General features: G+C 45.6%; 1 protein-coding gene and 1 long non-coding RNA gene across 4 annotated transcripts in view; one reads left to right on the forward strand and one right to left on the reverse strand.

Annotated features, from left to right (window-relative positions):
- STK39 (serine/threonine kinase 39) overlaps window positions 1-21,631 on the reverse strand; it is a 205,852-nt gene that overhangs the window by 16,997 nt on the left and 167,224 nt on the right. The gene's annotated exons all lie outside the window — the stretch shown is intronic.
- Window positions 5,484-21,631, forward strand: part of LOC142068541 (uncharacterized) — an 80,272-nt gene continuing 64,124 nt past the window's right edge. The window contains exon 1 of the long non-coding RNA XR_012664370.1: window positions 5,484-5,570. This is a non-coding gene — a long non-coding RNA (uncharacterized LOC142068541). The remainder of the gene's footprint in view (window positions 5,571-21,631) is intronic.

Consider the following 21,631-nt stretch of genomic DNA (forward strand, 5'->3'; position numbering starts at 1 on the left):
GTGATATGAAGTTTGTGTAAAGTGCTTTAAAGTTCTTGGATAAGCACCACCTTGCATATCCAGATTATATTAGTGTGACTGCCAATCTGAAATTCCTGGTGGGAATTCCTAGCTCTCCCAGCACCCTACGTTGCTGGAGGGTCTCAACTTTACTTTGGCTTCTGATATCCTTTAGATGTTATGGTAACGTTCCCATAAGGTTAGAGAGAGTAAATGTGAGTAAAAAGTAGAGGGAAGATGAATAAAATTAAGGAGAAAAATCTGTGGCAGCAATATCCTGGAGGGAAAAAAAAAAAAAAAGAGAAGAGTACCTGATGGTATTTCTCAGAATCAATTTTTTCTCCAAATGTTACCAGCACTTTTTTAGTACAATAGGCTTTTTGTTGTTTACAGCAGTGAATGAGGTTTTTTTTTTTAAGATCCCTTTGGGTTTCTACTTGATATATATTTGGTGTATGGACCACAATTCATTCTAGATACCACCATAAGGCTTTGCTTAGCGACAAATGGCTGTGCCACTCTGTCAACCTGATAATGTTACTGTAACTTCACAATCACTGCAGAATAAAAGGTCAAGAACAACATTTATGCAAACACCACATGGACTGCTCTAATTCATGACAGATGTAATAAGAAAAACTAAAGAAAAACTGCACCTCTATGAAATTGCCTATATTTATTTAGCCTGCAAATACAAATGACCATTTTCCAAACAAGGCTTCAAGCTGATAAATCAGATCTTAGTTTTGTAAAAATGACTAAACATCTAATTCAAGTTAGAGACAACACCACCACCACAACAAAAGTAAATGGCATTTCAATCTACAGGGTTACAAACAGTTTGCTAACTGCATTTTCATCAGTCTCAAATTGTAGTTTTATTCTTCTAGTGTCACAGAATCTTGTGGCTGGTTAGTTGACATTCTCTACACAGCAGGAGTTTTAACCCCAATGACTTCTGAATAGGGAAAAATCTCTGGAAAAATTAAAATTAATGAGATAGTAAATCCAGTAATATGAATAATGCTTTTCAACTATAATACCAAGTCAGTCAACTGAGGCAGAGCCGTCTGGCATAAACACAAAGCACAAGACAGAATCCAGAGGTTTGAGACATTATTTATGGCCCACTCCAGAAGGTAACATTTTCATGCACCTCTCCATTTTCAGATGGATGGGGAGCCTTTAATCAATCTTCCTGGCTTCCTAACGTTTAGAAAGTGATTCTCTATTTGGTAACCCTGTCCCTCCCACCCACTCTGTACCCTCTAGGGTACAGCTGCTGGCACTGAGAAGAGAAATGCTAGGCTAAATTCTGAAATAAGCCATTTGTTTTAAAAGGTGAAAATAATGGTATGCATATACTGTATCATTACATTTTAGGCTAGATAGTTTGGTCAGTGAGACCTTCAGCAGCTAACTGGGAGCTAGTTACATTCTCCCAAATATGTATATATTTTTTACATGGAGTCCAAAGGAGAAGTAGTAATGACAGCTTCATTTTCCAGCTGATTGTTCTGTGGGTAATCCTGTTTGGAGACAGCAAAACACAGCCTGTACGTAGTGGGACACTATCCCGCCAAGTTTACTGTGTGCGCTCAGTCTCACCAAATTGGCCTTTTCATTTTGAACCACATTTCCCTACGTGTAGGCAGTGACTTTGGCATTTTCATTTGATAAGCAGATTACTACATGAAATGGCAACTGCCTTGGGGATTGCTGGCTTCAGAATTCATTCTGCTTCCCCTTTTTACTGGCATTAGAGAGAAATGGGACTGTTGCATTGATGGGACACTCTCCAATGGAATAATGAGCTCTTGAAAACAGCTGCCCAAAGAACTGAATTTAATCTATACATTCTTGTGATAGTAGTTTGTCAGAAGGTGTTTGCTGGGCTATATACCCATTGATGTCTCAGACTGGGCAGTACTGCATCGCATTTGCAAGACAGTGACAAATGCAAATTCTAAGTTTTATAGCATGCTTAGCATTTTATTTCTGGTTTATCCATTATATAAATTAATTCTTCTCCCTGGGCAAGTGTCTTAATCTATACACCTGTCCAATCCCAGAACATGAAAGTTTGTAAACTCTGGTTACATAAATATTTCTCTGCTTCTAACTTTGCTCCTAGTATTATACTGAACAGCCAGAATTGTTTGTACGAGAAATTAAGGTGCTATTAAATGAAGTTCAAGTTTTCTTCAACAGGGGTTAAGAAAAGATTTATAAATGTATGGAGAAAAGGAGGACTTGTGGCACCTTAGAGACTAACAAATTTATTTGAGCATAAGCTTTTGTGAGTTATTCCCTTAGTGCAGACATTCAAGATAACAGGCAAAAGTCCCTTTTATCAGAAGCTGTTTAAGAAAAGCAGCCAGAGAACTATTACAGCATTTGGAGATGATCTGCGATTGCTCACTAAGGAGTGGGTATTCAGAGGACTGGACGGTAGCTGACATTTCTTATAAGAAAGGAACAAAAGAGACAGATATCAACAAAGCTGTAAGTCTGACTTCTATTGTGAGGAAGACATTGGACACATTGATAAGGAAAAACATTTTGAAATGCATTATTTATAAAGGAGCTGTCATCAGGAATTCAAAGAAAGATTAAGCTTCACAAATGTGTTTGAATTCTCAAGGTACATTGCTGAATTGGTAGATAAAGATAAAAACAGTGGATGTGGTTTATCTGGATTTCAGCATGTGATACTCTCCTGTGCAACAAATTGATTTGGAAGTTCAGAAAACATGGTTTAAGGAGAATCATATTCTCAGCTAGCTAAAAGGACAAGAAAAAATGGTTACTTACCTTTCTAACTGTTGCTCTCTGAGATATGTTGCTCATGTCCACTCCATTCTAGGTGTACGCGCCCACATGTGCGGCCTTTGGAGATTTTTGCCTTAGCAAAAAGGAAAGGAGTACTTGTGGCACCTTAGAGACAAACCAATTTATTGATGCATCCGATGAAGTGAGCTGTAGCTCACGAAAGCTGATGTTCAAATAAATTGGTTAGTCTCTAAGGTGCCACAAGTACTCCTTTCCTTTTTGCGAATACAGACTAACACGGCTGTTACTCTGGAATTTGCCTTAGCAGTAATTTTTGCCTTAGAGATTTTTGCCTTAGCCAGATGTGGTGCCCTTTGGAGTGCTGCGCTCATACCATGGTATATTAAGCGCCGCCAGCCCTACGCCCTCTTTGTTCCTTCTTGCCAACAACTTTGCCAGAGGGGCAGGAGGGTGGGTAATGGACATGAGCAACACATCTTGAAGAACAGCAGTTACGAAAGGTAGGTAACCGGTTTTTCTTTTTAGAGTGCTTGCTCATGTCAGTTCCATTCTAGGTGACTCACAAGCAGAATCAACGGAGGAAGGCTTGGAGTTCACAGTCTTGCAGCTTGCAGCACTCCTCTGCCAAAGCCAGCATCATCTCGAGCCTGCTGAGTCAGCACGTAGTGCAATGAGAGCAGGTGGACAGACAACTAGGTCGTGGCCCAACAGATCTTTTGGATTGGCACCTGCACCAGGAAGGCTGTTGATGACACTTGCATCCTAGCTGAATGATCGCTCGTGGGGGCACCTTTGTCAGCTTGTAGCAGTAGAGGATGCAGGCTGTGATCCAAGATGAGATTCTCTGGGCTGACACTGGTAACCTTTCATCCGGTCAGCGACAGCAATGAACTCTGTGTTGACTTATGGAATGGCTTTGTTCTATCAATGTAGAAGGCCAGTGCCCATCTGACGTCCAGGGTATGCAGCCCACACTCCTCATCCGTTGCATGAGGCTTTGGGCAAAAGACTGGTAAGTAAATATCTTGACTAGTGTGGAACTGGGAGATGACCTTGGGCAGAAAGGTTTGGTGCGGATGTAGCTGGACCTTATCCCTACAGAAGACCATATAGGGTGGCTCCAATGTGAGAGCCCTGATCTCAGACACCCTACAAGCTGAAGTTATAGCGACCCGGAAGGCGACCTTCCAGAAGAGAAGCAGAAGGAAGCAGGAAGCCAAGAGTTCGAAGGAGGAACGCCCCGTCATGGGATGGGCGAAGACCAACTGGCCTTGAAGGAGAGGGTGGAACGCCGAAATGGCTGCCAATTGTACACTGATCAAAGATAGTGATAGGCCCTGGTGCTTAAGGTGCAGTAAATAGTCCAGTATGTCCTGCAGCAGGGCCTCATCTGCACTAACATGTCAGTCCACAGCCCAACATCTGAACAGTTTCCACTTTGCCACATATGTAGCCCTAGTGGACGGTTTTCTGCTGCCCAGCAGGACCTGATGGACACCAGTGGAAGACCCCCGTTCGTTCCAACTCAGCCACGCAGCAGCCAAGCCGTGAAGTGCAGTGACCCCAGGTTCGGGTGCAGCAAGTTGCCGTGGTTCTGTGACAGCAGATCTGACCGAAGAGGTAGCTGAAGCAGGGTGGCTACCGAGAGACTCAGCAGCATGCTGAAACAGTGTTGACAAGGCTATGAGGCTGATCATTGCTTTGTCTTGCTTTACCTTGAGCAGAATCTGTGGATTAGCAGCTCTGCCGGGAATGCGTACATCAGCATCCCGACCATGGAATCAGGAAGGCATCTGACAGGGAGCCCTTGTCCCGGCCCAGCACAAAACAAAACGTGGCACTTCCTGTTCTGCCTGGGGTCCATCTGGGGAGCCCCCAACCTGTGGATGATGAGACTGAGCACCTCCGGATGGAGTGACCATTTGTGGTGAGATGAGAAGGTCCTGCTGAGGCAATCTGCCAGGACGTTCTTGGATCTGGGCAGGTGGGTGGCTACCAGATAAATGGCATACCGCACTCAAAAGTCCCAGAGGCTGAGCGCTTCCCAACAAAGGGCCGAAGACCTGGCTCTTCATGTAATACCTCGCAGTGGTATTGTTGGGCAGGACCTGCATCACCCTGACCTTCAGGTGGGGCAAGAACACCTGGTAGGCCAGGCGAACCGCTTTGAGCTCCCCGACGTTGATATGAAGGGCCAGATTGTTGTGTAGCCACAGATAGGCTCCTCAGCCTGGGTCTGACACGTCTGAGAACAGGTTAAGCGACGGAGACAGTCACGAAGAGAACCCCCTGCAGCATCGACTATGGATCCAGCCACCAGTCCAAGGACAAGAGGACGTGGCTTGGCACTGTGAACACTCGATCCAGGGCATGCCTGCTGGGGATACAGACCGAGGCCAGCTGTGCCTGGAGAGATCATAGATGAAGACAGGCATGGTTGACAACATATGTGCATGCGGCCATGTTGCCCATCAGTCACAGACACATGTGGGCTGTGGTAAGCAGATGGCTCTTCACATGGTCAATTAAGTCCAACATGGCCTGGAAGCACGCTTCCGGAAGGAAGGCCCTGGCCCATGTGGAGTCGAGAACTGCTCCGATAAACTCTGTGAGTTGGACCTGTGTTAATGTGGACTTTTCTGTATTTATTAACAGGCCCAGATCATTGCAGATGGATCACACCAGGTCGAGGTTTTGGCAGACCTGCACCAGAAACCTGCCCTTGATGAGCCAGTCGTTGAGATACAGGAAGATCTGGACCTCCCCCAATGTCCCAGGTAAGCTGCTACTGGTGCCACGCATTTCGTGAACACCCTGGGACCGAAGACAGGCCAAAGGGTAATACCATGAACTGGAAGTGACGTCCGGCCACCATGAAACGCAGGAAGTGCCTGTGGCCTGGGAATATGGAGACATGAATGTAAGCATTGAGAATGGTGTACCAGTCCCCTGGATCCAAGGAAAGGATGATAGAGGCCAGGGAGACCATGTGGAACTTCAACTTCTTGAGAGACTTGTTGAGGCCCCGCAGATCCAGGATGGGCCTGAGGTCCAGGGCCGGTGTAACCACTAGGCGGTCGCCTAGGGCGCCAAGATTTGGGGGCACCAAAAAGGCTCTGACAGGATGAGTGGTGACGAGCTCGCAGGTGGGAGGCAGCCGGGCGGAGGTGGGGTGGGGTGGGCTTGGGCTCGCCTCCCCACGCTGATCGCTCTCCCCCCCCTGCAGGTGCCAGCCCTGTGCTCAGCCCCGGCTCCCCCGGACCCGAGGAGGAGATGAGGCAGGCAGCGGGGAGGGAGCGCTGGGCACACAGGCTGTGGGGGGCGGGGCAAGGGGGGAGGGTCAGGTTGCCAGGGAGGGGGCTCCATGTGCTGCCCAGGGGGCTCTGCCCCATAGGGGGGAGGCAGGGGCCTGCTGGTGCCGGGGGGGACAGGGACCCTGTGTGCCAGGCTCTGGGGGAAGGGGTGGCAGGGAGTAGCTGGCCAGGCTGCAGGGCGGGGGGAAGGCTGTATGCCAAGCTCTGGAGTGGGGGGCAGGGTCCTGTGGGCCGGCCAGGCTGAGGCACTGGCAAGCTTGGCCGGAGGGGGCTGCATGCCATGCTCTGGAGACAGGAGTAGAACTCAGCCATGTGCCGGGCAGGGCTGGCGGGTGGGGAGGGGGGGCGTGCTGTGTGCCGGGGGGGGCTGCGGGCTGGGGGAGGGAGAAGGCGCAGGAGGGTCGAGGGGGGCTGCGTGTCTGGCTGGGCGCTGTGAAGGGGGGGCTGTGTGCCTGGCTGGGGGGCTCTTTGTGTGCTGGGCTAGGCTTTGGGGGGGGGGGGGGACCAGCGGGCCAAGCCAGCTGGGGAGGAGTCTGTGGAGCGAGGCGGAGTGTGCTGGTCCGGGTTTGGGGGAGGTGGGGGGGACACTGTGCCTTGCCAGGCTCTGGGGGGAGGCAGGAGGGTTGTGTGCCGGGGGGGCTCTGGGGAGGGTGTCAGGGGTGGGTGGGACAAACGTACTGCTTCACTACAGTACAAAGTGGCAATGATGTCATTTTTCTCGTTGCGCGCAGCCGTTACCTGTTCTGACAGGCTGTTTATCATGCTACGTTTGCTAGTTTTCGGAGGTTGTCAACTGAGGCTAACTATTTTTGTTGAGTTCTTTCAGATCTAAGACTCTGGCAATTGCTGCTGCATCATTTCGCTAATACTTTGTGTCAATTGTGTGAGAGTCCGGGGGGAGCGAAGGGGGAGCACAAGGTGGAAGTTTCTCCTAGGGCACAAAATATCCTTGCACCGGCCCTGCTGAGGCCCCCTTTGGCCTTTGGGATTAGGAAGTAGCGGGGGTAGAATCCTCTTTCTTCCATGTCCTGAGGAATCTTCTCCACAGCCCCCAAACCCAGGAGCGTCTCTACCTCCTGAACAAGGAGTTGCTCATGAGACGCGTCCCTGAACAGGGACTGGAAAATGGTGGGAGGGGGCAGGAAGGAGGAAGACTGGACCGCTAGTGCGGGTGCTGGACTCTCGACCACCGGAGAAAGAGGCTTTGGGGTGGGCACAGGTTCCTCCGCCCTTACCTCACATCGGGCTTCCAGTACCAGGTCTGGTGCCAGTGGGGCCACCGCCCGATGTTCCATCACAGCCACTGAGGAGTGCTGTGAAGGAGGCATCACCACAACTGGTACGGCCCACACGCTCCAATAAGGCCACTGCGCTGGCCACTGGCCGTGCTGCCACTGCGGTCACACTGATGAGACCGTGGTGACGGGCTGAACTAGTCCTCCGTACCGGAGGAACCCCCTTCCAGTGACCAGGGAGGAGCCATCGACACCTGCATTTTTTTGCTGATCATGGCTACAGGTGACCGTTGCATGGGCATAATTGAATGGTAACTGTCCCGTGGAGAGCGGTACCGGTTCCAGGCGGACCGGAACCAGGACCATTCCCACTGTGCTGGTGACTGGGACTGACACCTGGAGGACGACCGTTGAGACAGTGAGCGGTGCCGGGGATAGTAAGGGGAGTGTTGGCTCTGTGCCGGAGAGTAGCGCCACAGGGATCTGGAAGCTCACCTGCGTGACCAGTGACAGGATTGGAATCTGTCCCGGAATTCCGAATGTGGCAGAAAAGAGCGATGCCTTCTGTTCAGTGACCAGCATTGTTCTCCTGTGCCCTGAGGATCTTAATTGTGGGGTTGCTCTCTTGGGGAGCCCTAGCTGGGTCCTATGGCACTGGGGTTGTCATTGGAGCAGGTGGAGACCTGTGCTCTCTTTGCGCTGCGGGAGACAGGGATGATTAAGATGCAGGCAGGAGTGCGGATCCCATACCACTCCCAAGAGAGTCAGTGGCAGACCTTTAAGGAAGCTTGGCACCCCAGCAGGGGAGGCATGATCACGTGGCTCCAGAGCAGTCTGGTGGGCAGTCCCGGGTCCCTTGATAGATAACGTCTGGGCCTTCTTGCTCGGTGCCAGGGAGCGCTTCTTGGCCTTCCTCTTCGGCACCGGCAATGGCAAAAGGTGCTGGGAGGAGTCAGGTGCCGGTGGTGTACTGTGCATGGAAGCCAAGGCACTCGGCGTGACCTACCCCAATGGCTCGGAAGCTGGGTGGAGGGCAGACTCCATCAGGAGAGCCCTAAGGTTGATGTCCCGTTCCTTCTGGGTGAAGGGACAAAAGTTTTTGCAGATCCGGCTCTGCTCCTTAACATGGGACTCCCCCAGGCACTTAAGGAAGCTGCTGTGGGGGTCACTCACAGGCATAGGCCTGCTGCAGTGCAAGCAGGGCTTGACCTGGGAGACTGGGGCATGCCCGACCTGGGGCAAAGCCCTGCTGGAACCCTAACTACCAACACTTAACAACTACTTAAGACTAGCAAAGCGAACTATATACAATGGCTTTAAGGCATGAAGTTCGGAATGGTGGACAACCACTAGCTCCTGCTAAGCAAGAAAGATACTCCGACTGAGCACCATGGGTGGTAAGAAGGAACTGAAAGTGCATAGGGCTGGCAGTGCCTGATACTGCAGCATGAGTGCTGCATTCCAGAGGGCGCCACAGCTGGCCTTACGGGTACTGCTGAGGCAAAAATCTTCGATGGCTACACACGTGGGCGCATGCACACCTAGAATGGAATTGACATGAGCAAGCACTCAAAGAAGACTTAGAGAGAGCCAAAGCAGTTTTGGCTGGAGAGGAACAGTGAAGTGGAGGAAGGGCCATCTAGGATTATTGTAGTTTTTCCTGTGCATATATGTAAGGGACTAAAAGAGCTGACTGGGAAGAAAATTCCATAGTGATAAATGGCTCGGACAGCTCAAAAGATTACTTATATTACAGAAGTACCCAGAAATTCAGCCCTTTAAACTAACTGGATTTGGTATTGCCCAATATGCACCAATCCTTCGCATGACAGAAAAGGAGCAAATACCAATCGCAACCGATTAGTAGAGGGTGGCACTTCTGGAGACTATAGAATGTGTTTTTGCCAACTAATAGCTCTATAGCAGAGCAAACACAAGAGAACATGATCCCTGCTGTATACTTTAAGATAAAGGATAAGGTAATAGGACTAGTCACCACAAAGAATCAAAGGCTGCGGCCGACAGGGAAGCAGGATGCTGAATACTAATCAGAGTAGGAAAGACTTGGGGGTGATCATCGATAATACACTGAAAAAAATCTGCACAATGTTTGACAGGAGTAAAAAGCAGACAAACAAGGCCCAGAAATATATACATAAAATTATGACATATGCATCAGCGCAAGCTATTCTAATACTAATAAGGGACAGGATCTGCACTGATTTAAATGTTGTGCAACTCCATTTAGTTCACTGGGTTTGCACGGAATGTAAGTCAGATTAAAATTTAGCCCGAAGGTAGCGAGAAGTGAAACCACATTCAGAGAGTGTATTAATCGGTTTCTCTCTTACATAGGGTGAAGTCACTGAAAGGGCTTGCTGAAGACAACCAAAATTACTGGGGCATGGGGGGAAAAATTCTTAGAAACTGGCCAACCCTGGGCAGACTAATCAAGTCTGGTATCCTGCTTCAAAAGAAGCAAAAAACTAAATACACCTGGCTAACCTTGCAATCTTACACCATAGCACGGAGGACAGACAGACACATTCCTTCCTGATCTCTTCAAGCAAGCCCAAGGGAGGGGAACAGATAACCTTTGTAACATTTTAAATCCTAGCTAGCATGCTAGTGTACTGCAACTAATGTCCATGTTCATATACAGTCCCCTCCATGAGCTTCCATCTTGAACTCCTGCACCCGTACAAAAGTGGATTTGTTTGGATAACTTTCCCCCCAAACTTTTACAAAGAGTAAAGCTAGACAATTTCCAATGAGAAGACGACACAATCCTTGCCCTGAACAGGTAAACAATCTACATCTCTTTCTCTACCCACTATGAAAGGGATCAAGAGACCCAATCACCAGCCCTTCCCTGGACCTCCTGCCTCCACAACAGTCATCTCTCTCAGCCACCCTAAGACAGTAATGCAAAGGCCACCACTGGGTACTTCAAGGGCCAATTATAGAGGCCATTCAGCAAGATTAGCAAACCCGCATACTCCTGCTTGCTCCCATTACCTATCCAAAAGCCTCTACGCCTCAAAGCTGCACACTAAATTTCCTCCCCTCCCACCTCCCACATTTTTTTGCAAAATAAAAAACCTTGTCCCTAACCAGCACCAACTCCAACCCCACAAGCCTTACCAGCACAGGCTGGGCCACAGCCATTCTAACTGAGCCCTTCTGCCACTAAGAGAAGAGTGGTGGGGAAGTTAAAGCAATGAGGCAGGAAGGTGCGATTTTATTACACACATACTTAGATGAAATATCATAAAACATTAATCAGGCATGAAGCAAAGTTGTGAATATTCTAATAACTGTAAGGCACTGAAAGATACAGAAGTCTGCTACACCTAAAATGAGGAGCTACTAGTTCAAACTGTTATGGAGCTTAGACAGCTTGCCACGTTATAGGCCAGATCACAGCATTTTCTGCAGAAAGCATACAGAGGTAAATTAATTCAATTTTGTTTTATTTATTGCAATGAAAGATTGTTTTGTATAATAGGAATCTAAAGAGATATATTGAAAATGGAATCCTTTCATTTAAAGTCATTAATAAGTTACTTATGTTACAGATAAAAATCTAATTTACTTTATATTTGTTTCCTTTATGCATTTTTATGTGAATAAAGGAACTATCAAGTGAGTTTCACTTACAGTTTTGATTAAATTTCCAATCAGTTTCACTTTAAGGTTTTCATGCATTAGAACAATACTGTAACAGCTGCATTGCAAACACCGCAGAGAAATGTTCACTGGCTAAAATAGCTTTCAGTGATATTTTAAAATATTAATGGAAACACTGCTATACGCACCCCCTTAAGAACATAAGAATGGCCATACTAGAGCAAACCAAAGGTCCATCCAGCCAAATGTCCTGTCTACCGACAGTGGCCAATGCCGGGTGCCCCAGAGGGAGTGAACCTAACAGGTAATGATCTAGTGATCTCTCTCCTGCCATCCATCTCCACCCTCTGACAAACGAGGCTAGAGACACCATTCCTTACACATCCTGGCTAATAGCCATTAATGGACTTAACCTCCAGGAATTTATCCAGTTCTCTTTTAAAACCTGGTATAGTCCTAGCCTTCACAACCTCATCAGGCAAGGAGTTTCACAGGTTGACTGTGCGATGAGTGAAGAAGACCTTCCTTTTATTTGTTTTAAACCTGCTACCCATTAATTTCATTTGGTGGCCCCTAGTTCTTATAGTATGGGAACAAGTAAATAACTTTTCCTTATTCACTTTCTCCATGCCACTCATGATTTTATATACTTCTATCATATCCCCCCCTTAGTCTCCTCTTTTCCAAGCTGAAAAGCCCTAGCCTCTTTAATCTCTCCTCAGATGGGACCCGTTCCAAACTCCTAATCATTTTAGTTGCCCTTTTCTGAACCTTTTCTAATGCAAGTATATCTTTTTTGAGATGAGGCGGCCACATCTGCATGCAATATTCAAGATGTGGGCGTACCACGGATTGATATAAGGGCAATAAGATATTCTCTGTCTTATTCTCTATCCCTTTTTTTAATGATTCCTAACATCCCGTTTGCTTTTTTGACTGTCGCTGCACACTACGTGTACGTCTTCAGAAAACTATCCACGATGATTCCAAGATCTTTCTCCTGATTAGTTGCAGCTAAATTAGTCCCCATCATATTGTATGTATAGTTGGGGTTATTTTTTCCAATGTGCATTACTTTACATTTATCCACATCAAATTTCATTTGCCATTTTGTTGCCCAATCACTTAGTTTTGAGAGATCTTTTTGAAGTTCTTCACAATCTACTTTGGTCTTAACTATCTTGAACAGTTTAGTATCATCTAAAAACTTTGCCACCTCACTGTTTACCCCTTTCTCCAGATCAGTTATGAATAAGTTGAATAGGATTGGTCCTAGGCCTGACCCTTGGGGAACATCACTAGTTACTCTCTCCATTCTGAAAATTTACCATTTATTGCTACCCTTTGTTTCCTGTCTTTTAACCAGTTCTCAATCCATAAAAGGATCTTCCCTCTTATCCTATGACAGCTTAATTTACGTAAGAGCCTTTGGTGAGGGACCTTGTCAAAGGCTTTCTGGAAATCTAAGTACACTATGTCCACTGGATCCCCCTTGTCCACATGTTTGTTGACCCCCCTCAAAGAACTCTAATAGATTAGTAAGACAAGGTTTCCCTTTACAGAAACCATGTTGACTTCTGTGCAACAATTTATGTTCTTCTATATGTCTGACAATTTTATTCTTTACTATTGTTTCAACTAATTTGCCCGGTACTGACGTTAGACCTACCGGTCTGTAATTGCCAGGATCACCTCTAGAACTGTTCTTAAATATTGGTGTTACATTAGCTATCTTCCAGTCATTGGGTACAGTAGCTGATTTAAAGGACAGGTTACAAGCCATAGTTAATAGTTCCGCAATTTCACATTTGAGTTCTTTCAGAACTCTTGGGTGAATGCCATCTGGTCCCGGTGACTTGTTACTGTTTAGTTTATCAATTAATTCCAAAACCTCCTCTAGTGACACTTCAATCTGAGGAATTGTCACATATTGGTCACCTACAAAAGATGGCCTGGGTTTGGGAATCTCCCTAACATCTTCAGCCGTGAAGACTGAATCAAAGAATTCATTTAGTTTCTCCGCGATGACTATCGCCTTTAAGTGCTCCTTTTGTATCTCAGTCGTCACGGGGCCCACTGGTTGCATAGCAGGCTTCCTGCTTCTGATGTACTTAAAAAACATTTTATTATTACCTTTTGAGTTTTTGGCTAGCTGTTCTTCAAACTCCTTTCTGGCTTTTCTTATTACATTTAATTTGGCAGTGTTTATGCTCCTTTCTATTTACCTCACTAGGATCTGACTTCCACTTTTTAAAAGATGCCTTTTTCTCTCTCACTGCTTCTTTTACATGGTTAGGCCACAGTGGATTTCTTTTAGTTCTTTACTGTGTTTTTTAATTTGGGGTATACATTTAAGTTGGGCCTCTATTACAGTGTCTTTGAAAAGCATCCACGCAGCTTGCAGGGATTTCACTCTAGTCACTGTACCTTTTAATTTCTGTTTAACTAACCTCCTCATTTTTGCATAGTTTCCCTTTCTGAAATTAAATGCCACAATGTTGGGCTGTTGAGGTGTCCTTCCCACCACATGAATGTTAAATGTTATTATATTATGGTCACTATTTCCAAGCGGTCCTGTTGTAGTTACCTCTTGGATCAGACCCTGCGCTCCACTCAGGACTAGATCGAGAGTTGCCTCTCCCCTTGTGGGTTCCTGTACCAGCTGTTCCAAGAAGTAATCATTTAAAGTATCAAGAAATTTTGTCTCTGCATCTCATCCTGAGGTGACATGTACCCAGTCAATATGGGGATAATTGAAATCCCCCACTATTATTGAGTTTTTAATTTTGATAGCCTCTCTAATCTCCCTTAGCATTTCATCATCACTATCACTGTCCTGGTCAGGTGGTCGATAATAGATCCCTACTGTTATATTCTTTTCAGAGCATGGAATTACTATCCATAGAGATGCTATGGAACATGTGGATTCATTTAAGATTTTTATTTCATTTGATTCTACATTTTCTTTCACATTAGTGCTACTCCCCTGCCCCCCCCCCCCGAGCATGACCTGTTCTGTCCTTCCGATATATTTTGTACCCAGGAATGATTGTGTCCCATTGATTGTCCTCATTCCACCAGGTTTCTGTGATGCCTTTCAATATTGTCCTTTAACACAAGGCACTCTAGTTCACCCATCTGATTATTTAGACTTTTAGCATTTGTGTACAAGCACTTTAAAAACCTGTCACTGTTTATCTGTCTGCCCTTTTCTGATGGGTCAGATTCTTTATGTGAATGTTTCTCATCTGATCTGGCTCATACTTTATCCTCTTCCATCCCCTCCTCCTGACTAAAACCTAAAGAATCTCTATCAATACTCTCCTCTAAGAGAAGTCTCGGTCCGATCTACATGTGCCTCTGCATCAACCGGCTTTCCCCCATCTCTTAGTTTAAAAACTGCTCTGCAACCTTTTTAATGTTAAGTGCCAGCCGTCTGGATCCACTTTGGTTTAGGTGGAGCCCATCCTTCCTGTATAGGCTCCCCCTATCCCCGAAGTTTCCTCAGTTCCTAATAAATCTAAACCCCTTCTCTCTACACCATCGTCTCATCCACGCATTGAGACTCTGAAGCTCTGCCTGCCTACCTGGCCCTGTGCGTGGAACTGGAAGCATTTCTGAAAATGCTACCATAGAGGTCCTGAATTTCAGTCTCTTTCCTAGCAGCCTAAATTTGGCCTCCAGGACATCTCTCCCACTCTTCCCCTATGTCATTGGTACCTACATGTACCACGACCACCAGCTCCTCCCCAGCACTACACATAAGTCTATCTAGATGCCTCGAGAGATCCACAACCTTTGCACCAGGTAGGCAAGTCACCATATGGTTCTCCTGGTCATCACAAACCCGGCTATCTAGGTTTCTAATGATTGAATCTCCCATTACTAACACCTGCCTTTTCCTAATGACTGGAGTTCCCTCCCCCGGAGAGGTAACCTCAGTAAGAGGATAACCCAACTTCATCTGGAAGGAGGGTCCCAACTATGGGAAGGTATCCCTCTGTTCCCGTTGACTGCTCTCCTTCTCTGGGTCTTTCATCCTCCTTAACAGTGCAGGGGGTGTCTGACTGGAAATGGGACAAATCTACAGTGTCCCAGAAAGCCTCATCAACATACCTCTCTGCCTCCCTTAGCTCCTCCAGTTCCACCACACTGGCCTCCGAAGCCCGTACACGGTCTCTGAGGGCCAGGAGCTCCTCGCACCGAATGCACACATACGCCACCCGCCCACAGGGCAGGTAATCATACATGCTACACTGAGTGCAATAAACAGGATAGCCCCCACACTGCTGCTGGGCTTCTGCCTGCATTTTCTCCTACAGCTATCTAGGTTATTGATAGGGTTTTTGTTTAAATCAAGAAGTTTTGGTTATAGTTTAGTTTAAAGGTTTTAAGGAATGGCAAGTGTACCTCGCCCCCTGAGGTGAAAGTAAGAGCCAGTCCGCCGTACCGGGGTGGGTCAACTTCCCGAGGCGCAATTTAAAGCGCCTGCGGCTCCCAGCAGCAGCTGGAGCCCCTGGCCCTTTAAATTGCTGCCAGAGCCCCGCTGCCGGAGACATGGGGTAGCAGCAGCGGGGCTGGGGCGGTGATTTAAAGGGCCCGGGGCGGTAGCGGCAGCCAAGCCCTGGGCCCTTTAAATCGTCCCCGGAGCCCCGCTGCCACTTCCCCAGGGCTCTGGCAAGCTCCGGGGACGATTTAAAGGGCTCGGGGCGGTAGTGGCAGCTGGAGCCCCGTCCCCGGAGCCCTGGGGAAGCGGTGGCGGGGCTCCGGGGATGATTTAAAGGGCCCAGGGCTCCAGCCACCGCTACCACCCAGGGCCCTTTAAACTGCTGCCAGAGGCCCTGGCTGCCGCTGTTACCCCGGGGAGTGGGAAGGAGGCACTTGCTGGTGGAGGGTGGGCCGGGGCTGGCTCTGACCTCCCCCAGCCCCGCCCCTTCCACCCAAGGCCCCGCCCCTTCCAGGGGCCAGAGCCAGCCCCAGCCCAGCCCCGTACTGGTAAGTCCCAAGACTTACTTTGACCCCTGCTCGCCCCCTTCTCAATTCCTTCTCGAAACTCCCTGTTAGCGGTCCCTGGTCGCAAAGCTCCCTGGTTGCTTGCTCACTGCTTTATAAAGCCCTGGCCTTCTTGATAGCCCCGCCCCCTGACTAAGGCTCAGCCAATGAGGCTTCTAGATTTCAAACCTTGCACAGCTTCCAACTGCCAGCCACAGCACATGGTCAAAACAAACAAACAAAGCTCAGCACACAGCAAATAACCCCCTAACACAAACACACACTACAGACAGCCACTTACCCCAAGGGTCCCATATTTGCTCCTCCTATACCTGGAGGACTCCCTTTCGAAACTCCCTGTTAGCGGTCCCTGTCCCTTCCTTAAAGTTACATTTCTGGCCTTTCAGTTTGTTTTTAAAGCATATCTCAATGTACCTATTCCAAAATTTAGCAGGAGATTAGAACACTGTGCCACTACAAGTAGACAGCTTCACATTAGATGCCACAACATTTTGTTTTGAGAAGCTGACCCATGAAAGCTTTGAGATCAATTCAGACAAATAGAGGAGCGGTCCAGCTAAACAGTGGGGAAAAAAAAAGAAATAAATATCCTAAAATCAGAGTGTTGTGTGACAAAGAGCCAGTGGACTTTGTGACAGTTTTTTTTTCCCCCCCAAGGAGCCTAAGAGGAGCAACTAGATGTTGTATGAGCTGAAGTCAATACATGGAAGACCGCAGCAGTCCCAGCAACTGAAATGCTCAACTCCAAGTTTTTTTTACAAGTGAATAAAGTTCAACCCAATTATCATCACATTAAAATTTGCATTTTTGGAGATATTGTATGGATGAAAAATGTTTGCCCATGATGTTTAATCCTTAAAATGCTGGCTTTTTTTGGGAGCATTAATTTCATTGGCATTTGGGGGGGGGGGGGTGTTGAGGGGACAGATACCAAGTCTCCAAAAGATTGTTTCAGCATTTAATCTATAACCCAAATGCACATCCTAGTCGCAGACTGTAAGGGGAGGTTTGAATCTGGTTCTGTTGGAAAGAGATATTGACAGTAAGTCTTCATAAACAGGAAATTGTGGGATAAAAATGAAGAATTCTTGCCAGCATTATGTAGTAGGAAGGTTGCAAATCCATGTCTGCATTGCTTAAAGACAGTTCTGACAGATAGGAACCTCTGAAATATTCATCCCCACTTGAGCTGTATAAAATCTAGAGATTATGTAAAGATGGTAGTCCTCAAATTCCTTAATACCCAGAGGTAGCAGGCAGAAAGAAGCGAACTCAGGATTGAACCAAAGTAATATGCAAGCATCAGCTGCCAGAAAGTTTTCCATCTACTGAGAACAGAGTATATTCCATTGAAGAGGAACATTATACCAAATGTGGACATGAAGTAATTTTGGTGCTAGAACTATACCTAGTGTTCAAGCAATTCCAGCAGCATGGTATTGGTTAGGGGGTCAAAAACAAAATGTCCTAAAGATTAAGTAAGTAATATCTGATGCCAGTGACTTATAACAATGTATTCCTCATACTATAAGCAAGACAAATGGATTCAAATTGTGACAATTATTTTCACTGATTTAAAATTAAGGTATTCACATAACTAGCAATTTACCATTTTTCCAAAAACTTTAGAAAAATAGAAAATCAGATTTAGGAAGATAATTTGAAACACAAAAATCTGATCTCAGGAGAAAAGCCAGACAGTCACAGCAAGTTTAAAAGCAAGGGTTACAGAACCTGATGTTAATAAATTAACCACAGAACTAAGTAACCAGAGCAGTTTCTAGAGAAATTTTTTCTGTAACAGAATCAAGAGCACACGTGTGGTTTAGTGTGGAGAATGCCAATAGACACTTCAGAAATTAAATGTCTCAACAAGTTTTTGGTTGTCCATGATTATATATTCAAACCCAAGAATTCTCACGCTGTAGTTGAGAAGAAGACTATTAGAGGTAATCCAGGTTGAATTTCTGAAAGCAAATGTGGTTGAACTAAGAAAGATCATGGAAGTTAGCAAGAGGCACAGAACCATTTTTCACGCATGGTACTGTGAACAAGCCTTTCACAGCTCATATCTAGATACTCAAACAAGCACCCAGCTTCTTACGACAATGATTCCATTGCATTTCCTCCATCAAACTTCCATTGCCTTCCATGACAGTTTATCCAAGTAAAGACTGAGTGAAAAACTGATTAAGAACCTCAGGATTTGCCCCTCAGTTTGAAAGAGACACCTTAATGACACCTTAATGACTCTTAAGGACTTATGCTCCTAGGTAGGTCACACTCAACATTTTAGAGCTATTGTAAAACACTGATATCTGTAGCATTTTGACAAGGCTGAGGTAAAGTAATCAATCTGTGATTAAAGCAGCAAATGAATTACCCAGACAAAGAACTTGAGACAGGGCTCAAGGTTGAACATATCATTTGCGAGGGATTGCGCAGAGAAAGGGGGTGACAGCCTTCAGACAAGAGTTTTACACCAAGCCCTTCAGCTTGAGGAACATCAAGATCCTGTAAGCACTTGTACAGATACTTTCATAAAATTGGATTATAGGAGTTTGATGCAGTAGGTTCGTAATAATAAAGCAGGGTCAGATTCTTGGATGCGCATCAGCACTGGGACTGGAAGAGCTGCAAAGATCTGATGAAGACATGAAATTACCAAAGTTTGCTATGACTTACATATTTTGTTCTGACCAAACTGCTAAAACGAAAGGCCAAACTGGGCCAGTTTGCAATAATGTATACCTTAATTTAGTTTAAATCACTGTACTTCAAACCCTTATTTTGACATTCTAGTCACTGGCAGATAAGTGAATACCAGGGAATGCATGCCAGAAATTAAGATAGTGTAGTGAAAATCACCAGTTGCTTTGCTGCTAACTATTCCTGCTACTAATACAACAGCTGAGAGCTATTTCATTATTATGAGGAAAATGAGCCCTTAGCTCAGACCTAGCATAAAATAAACACTTCCCTTATTCTTAATATTCTTTTACAAATGGCCACATTCTGATTTCAGTTACACCAGTTTAATCCAGAGGATCTCCAGTGATGACAGTGGACTTCCTCCTCATTTACACTGAAGGAACTGAAATCAGAATCTGGTCCACTGTCTCCTGAAATAAGGAGCATTTTTAAGGCTATCATCATTGTTAATATTTAGAATAGTTTAAAAATGTGATTTGTTTGATAATGGCTGTAAAATATGGACAACTATAGCAATATGTTTATACATGGTATATGGATTAATGTTTTTACTTTGAGAATTTCTTGTGTTTTATATATTTAATACTTATAATTCTGCCATGACAGCCATTATACTAGCTGTGCTTATTGCCAGATGCACTATTTTTCTCACCTTGTATCCCAGCTTCTACCAATCAGAATTCAGTAAGGTGGGCACTTATAAAAAAATTATTTTTCAGATATATTAAAACATGCCTGTTTCATGCACCATATATTGTGATTACTGGACCTAAAAATTTACCCCAATTGTAAGCTCAAATGTAAGAGGTATTTGCGAATTCATAAAATGTCACAATAGCCTACAATTTCTTGCATGATTGGAAATTAAACATGGAAAATAGGTCAAGCTGTTTAATAATTACATGTGCAAGAACACCAAAACAAAATAAGGGAATAAGCCCAAACAAAAAGGGCCTAGTAATACGATTCAAGAACTGTGTCTGTTGTGAACACAGGTCTCAAATCTGGGTTTGCAGAGTTTATAGGAGCAGCCACACTCCAGCCTGCTGACACCTGCGTACCTGGGACTATGAAGCCCAGCCCCAGTTTGAGGCTCCGCCCCTGCAGTCCCATTGGTGGAGTCCCAGAGCAGCTGACTGGCATGCTGGCCCTACTTAAGCCAGCAGCAGGAACAAGAAGCTGTCTGAACTACTGGGCTCCACTGTATTCTGGGCTGTGTGCCTTGTGCTTCCTGCTCCTGTGCCCCGGATTGGTTTTCTGACATCCTGGCCTGGCACAACTCCTGGTGTTTGATTCATGGTACAATCCTCCTGTTTGTCTCCTACTTCTGACCCCCTGGTATCCTGATCCAACAGACTCCTGATTTGCGACCACAGTCCCTGGCTCTGACTGCTTGGTCTGGTCGCCCACAGCCTGGTCGTGACCGTGTTAAAACGATGCTGGTTAAAAAGCAGGAAACGCATAGCCAGAAGTTAGTGAACCAAACCTGGTAAGTCGGCGATTGGGCATAACGGGTGGACGAAATGAGGAGGATGAACAGCCTACTTTTCCCTTTCTGGCTTTCTTGAAAAGAGACTTCAAAAAAAAAAAATGCTCCTCTCTTCCGTCCCACTTGACATCCCAGCTCATCTGGTCTCGTCCTGTTTGCCTTCACCCCAAGGACAGAAGGAGCAGAAAATGAGCCTGAAAGATTTTCTTCCTGAGAGAAGACTATTAAGCTTGCTCTTGTTCAAGGAACTTTCTTTTGCATTTGTGAGTCCTGAAAATCCTATCATCCCGACATCCAGTCCTCAGCCCATCAGTGGGGATACCTAATTGCCGGTGCTGTAAAGGCACATCAGATCCTGTTCTGTTCCATTCCTTTTATGTTCCTTTCTCCCCTTCCTTCCTCTTATTTTCTTGACTTTTCATCAAACCCTGAAATAAACTGCACAGCATCAGCGCAGTGAGATGAGATGACCACAATCCTGCTATACCGAATGAGAAAAGGTCCAACCACATGACATCCCTGACTAGAATGTGAACCAGGGTCCACCCAACAGGTGCTGTGGTTGACCTGTCAGGCAAAGTATCCATTTGTGATCGATCAGCCATCCAGTGTTCTAAAGACAGCACCAAAAGCCATATTCTCCCCCAGCTTTCCCATCCCCCTCTCTCCTTCACCTTGGGTCAGTCAGTCTGTTAGAAAAAGGAAAAGTGAATATCCTTTACACATCAGAACTGTCAGTAAAATTAACACTTTCCTTTTCATCAGAAAGATTGTTCTAAAAATAAGAGGCTAATATTTTATATCTAAATAGGAGACTGGCTTTAAAGGTTTAATTTTGTTTTGCCTAATCACTCAATTTCAGTTTCAATATAAACACTTGTTTTAATTTCTTGTTCTTTCTTGTCTTTCAACTTTAGAACAAATGCTTTTGCATGTTTACCAAGAAATTCAGTAAGCTAGGGTCTCCGTAGGAAACCCCTCCAGAATGCACCATATTGCTGTTTTTATGTTGGACAGTGAGTTTAACACCCTGAACTCTTTTGACCCTTGAAATTAATACAGCAGAACATATTTCAATGAACATAAAATACTTCAGTATCAAAGACATTTTATACACAGCTTACGTGATTAAAAAGGCGTAATATACAGATTTTTCTTCTTTGAAGGAGCAATTAGATGCAAGGTTTGACCACCTAAGGGTGTATTTGATGCTCTCTGAATCCCCAAGAGTCTAGTCATTATGAGTCACCCTTCAGTGTGTTAGGATCTAAATGAGCTGGATGTGTTGAAATATTTAAGCTCCTAGTTATCTATAAAATCCTTAGGGGCTAGTCTATCAATAATCTTATTAAAGCTAATGGGAGTTACATGACTGTGTTGAGAGAACCACAGTTACTATAAAATAGCTTAAGTAAAATTAGTTGTGGGTCAGGAGAGAGAAATAA

The sequence above is a fragment of the Caretta caretta genome, chromosome 11, assembly GCF_965140235.1.
Source record: "Caretta caretta isolate rCarCar2 chromosome 11, rCarCar1.hap1, whole genome shotgun sequence".
Lineage (NCBI taxonomy): Eukaryota > Metazoa > Chordata > Testudines > Cheloniidae > Caretta > Caretta caretta.